We start from the raw sequence: 4095 nt of genomic DNA on the forward strand, positions 1-4095 counted from the left end.
TTGTCCATGTCCTCAATCAGCCTGCTCGGAAACTATCCTCAAGGTTGAATTTTTCATCATGCATCATTAACTATGCTTTTACTTAGAAAATTCTTATAACTCTTTTTCTTTTGTTTGTAACAGAGAAATCCATGTCTCATCTTGATCTAGCCTAGAATGGTAAGATGGACATGAAAGAGTTCAACATAGAGCGCTACAAGCTCATGCGATCTCAATATGAGGCGGCAAAGGGGGTACGGATGTTCTCTTTGAATTAAACTTTGGTCTTTATCTTCTTTTTTTTTTGTTGCGTCTGACTTGCTATGCTTCAATGGACAATGCTTTTAATTTGAGTCGGTCACTGCATGTATTTCACTTCTAGCCGAGTGAATTTAGATTGTAGGTCTCTTGCTACAATCCTACTCGAACAACTAGTAAATTAGCTGACACTTCAACCTTGGCTGAGTGAACTTGAATTGTATGTTCTTTACTGCAATTCGAATCGGACAGGTTGTTAATGTACTTTTTCCGAATGACTTTATGTTCATGCTTCTTTCCTTTAATGCTATTCGAACGGAGGTTTCTAACTGAACCTTTTCTTGTCTTTTTAGTCAGCTACCCCTAGACCTGCGAACAAGCGGCCAACGCTTGCTTTGAAGGATGATGAGTCGTCCATCCAAGGCTCGCAAGGTTAGGCATTTAGAATATCGGCGGCCAAGGCAAGGTCGCGAGTTGCATCGGCGTAACCTAAAGGAGAACAACCCTAGGTACTTTGTGTGGACTCTAAGCCCTTGGAGCCACCTTCGTCCAAGGTGGCCCAAAATAATCCCGTCTAGAAGGACGGAGGGGAGGTGCCGACCACGGACAACACGACCGATCAAGACTCAACCCCGCATGTTGACACTACAAGAAAATCCATTTATCGCAACAAATGTTTGGCAACAACAATGTAGTCGTTGCTGAAAATCTTATTAGCAACGATAATGTCGTTGCAGTTGGTAAATTTTCATTTCCCTCCACACCATGCCAACGCGCGAGATTGAATTAATTCATGGTCTATTTTTTACAACAACTTTTTTTGTTGCAATATATTGTATAAAATATAGCAACGACTTGCTTTGTTGTTAAATATTCAATTAATATACCACAACGACATCTTTGTAGCAAAAAATAAAAAAATAAAAAGGTAAAAATTTAAAAGATTGTACTAGTGGACTAGAAGCTTCTTTTTAGAGAATGTCTTACTTTACTAATCCTAATTGTAAAACCCTACCCTCATTCACCCGCCATTATTTCGCTTTCATCCCGCCACCGTTCTCCTTCTCCGGCAAAGTAATATAGCCACTAATTCTCACCGCATCGCTGCAACTCTATCTTTCTATTGCATTAATAAGGAAAAAAAAATTTGAAGTCACATAAACCAGTAGAAACATTTGGGTTTTGATAATATTGAGGGTGAAAATCTAGATGGTTCAAAATTTCGAATATTACCGGTGAATGTTCCTTCTAGCTAGCCCTTGCGTTTTCGGTTAGTATTTTGAATTTATTTAACAATTTCATTATATTGTAAAGTTTGTGTGTATTTCTAACTATTTAGTGTAATTTGATTGAGTTTTCTTGACTTAAATTGACTCACTTTTTTAAAAAAATTTGGATCTGTATTGTTGAGAATTAGTTTTTGAATTTGTTCTATACTTGAGTATTACTCGAGGTTTGGTGTTTGATAATTACTTGTTATTGGAATAAAAAAGTTATGATATTGCCTCCTAAATTATAGAAACCCTTGGTCATTTAATAATATACGAAGTTATAGACCATTTCTCGGAAAATCGATTGTTGTGCACTGGCCACTTATGAAGAGAACCTCTTGGTTTGTATTGATGGAGTCTGATTTGGTTGTTATTGTTTCAAGTATTATGGTCTTTGTGCTATTTCTTTGTTTAGTTATCATTTTTATATTTGTTGGTTGCTACTCTACTTGTACTTCACTACGGCAAACTTTTTTCTAAGTTTATTCTTTTCCTTAAGAAGAGGAAGTAAAGGAAGAGTTTAATTTTGATCATGTTAATTGTGGCAGATATATTATCGGTCACTTAGTCCTATTTAATTCAAAAGTTTGAGGTTCAAGAATGACATATTGTAGACAACTTAAGGGAAATTTGAACAAGCTTAGTACCTCTTCTTAACTTATTTTGTAGTTTATATACATGTAGCCCCTCCAATTTTTTGTTTTATCTTGGCTTTCCAAAAATACTTCATTTTAAATTTGGATACCTACAAGATTTTTTTTTTTTTTTATTCCCTTGACAATCCTTTTTATTTGTTTATCTTTCTTAGAGTACAGAGTAAGCTAACCTCCTTTGCATTATTTAATCTCAGGAACCAGTGATATTTGATCTCAAGTAGTAGCAGTTGACGAGGCTTAGTGTTTTGATCACGTACTTCACTGGTCTAAGAGATTGAAGTAGCATAATAGAAATTGATTACCTCTCTGACTGTAAACGGTTAGTCTTTAATGCTAAATAAACTAAAGTTGTATGGTTAGTTAAAGTTTAAAGTATGATATGTTCATTTGGCTTTAAGAAATTTGTTACAAATTGTAATACATTTGAGATCTGTTCTCTGATGATTCATATTGATTAATAAAGGGCCATATTGTTAAATAAGAATATCTATCATTAAATTGTATCTACAATTTTCATGACAATGAAGTTTAACTAAAGACCCCTAAAGAAGGAAAAAAATAACAAAAGATATACAATCAACATTGTATAACAGCAGGTATTAGCAGGTAGATAGTTGGTTTTTATTGTTCACTTTTCATATTTACATGCATTATCATGATTAAGATTAAAAATTGGAATTGTTTAATAACTTTGAGTTATTAATCTTTGTCTTCTACACGTATTGTGTATTGGTAATAAGATTATATATATCTATGATTTTAATTTTACTTTACTTATTCCACTATCAAATTTATTTTATGCTTAATTATGCAATATGATATTCCTTAAGATATATGCCTTCATTTGGATTTCTACCTTGTGAAAAGCTATTGTGGTTTTCTGCCATCTCTAAACTTGATGTTTAATGTCTATGGTTTTATACTTACTCAACAGTCTTCTAGCAAAGTAAGGAAAGTTATGTGGAGTAATTAATATTTTTACGTTGTATAATGTGGATTGTGGACTATGTGGTGGGGAAAGGAAAATGGGGAATTTTATTAATATATGCACTATCCTATTATTATTAGCTACATGGGTTCTAGCCTATTTTTATTTATTATGGTTATTTGCTATACATGGGCACTAGCTTATTACTATCTATATACGTTCTTAGCTCCGTTCATATTATATGACTTTTTAATATTATTAACAATTTATTTATTTATTTTTTATTTTATTTTATTATTATTATTTTTTTTTTGCAGTGTTGATTAGCGTTGTAACTACTTGGTGGGAATTGAATTTGGCTTTGAGGAAAAGGAGTTCAGTTATATTAGCATAAGACTTTGGTTTTGTGAAGGTAAATATGTTACTTTTTACTTATGTCTCAGCGTAAATGTGGAATGTTTGATATGAATTTGACAAGAATAATGAATAATACCTTACGTAGATTTAAAAAATATAAATGAATTATGCTGGACTTAGGCCAATAAGTCTAATGTTGGGTGTCTCTTAAAATAGTCTTAATCTTATAAATTCATATTAATAAATGTACATTCACTTTTTTGTGAATAAGCAAATTGACCATGTTTTTTCTTTTACTTTGCAGATATGACATTGTTTTAGATATGATATGATATACATGCTTCTAAACCTCCTTACAATGTGAAATTAGGGAATGGCTTTTGATAAGGAATGGATTAAAATTAGTGATCATTCATTGCCCAAATACAGGCAGGGTGTTGATGGATTTCTGAACTTTGCATTTCAAATGTCACAGAAGTTCATGATATAACCTTAATTAGATGTCCTTGTGATAAATGTCGTAATCTAATCTGTAAGAAAAAGGAGTGATGTGAGGTTTGATTTATTAAAGTGGGGAATGTATGCGAATTACACTACCTGGGAACTACATGGGGAAATTATAAACCATTCTAATGCTGGTCACATA

The 4095-nt window shown here is 32.6% G+C and overlaps 1 long non-coding RNA gene across 1 annotated transcript; it reads left to right on the top strand.

The window, feature by feature from the left end:
- The first annotated feature begins 1078 nt into the window (after positions 1-1078).
- On the top strand, positions 1079-3879 carry LOC145556027 (uncharacterized). The gene is made up of 4 exons (XR_014091684.1): positions 1079-1507; positions 2359-2483; positions 3410-3504; positions 3820-3879. It is a non-coding gene; the product is annotated as an uncharacterized LOC145556027 (long non-coding RNA).
- The last annotated feature ends 216 nt before the right edge of the window (positions 3880-4095 follow it).

This window comes from Chenopodium album, chromosome 8, assembly GCF_948465745.1.
Source record: "Chenopodium album chromosome 8, dcCheAlbu1.1, whole genome shotgun sequence".
NCBI classification, from domain to species: Eukaryota; Viridiplantae; Streptophyta; class Magnoliopsida; order Caryophyllales; family Amaranthaceae; genus Chenopodium; species Chenopodium album.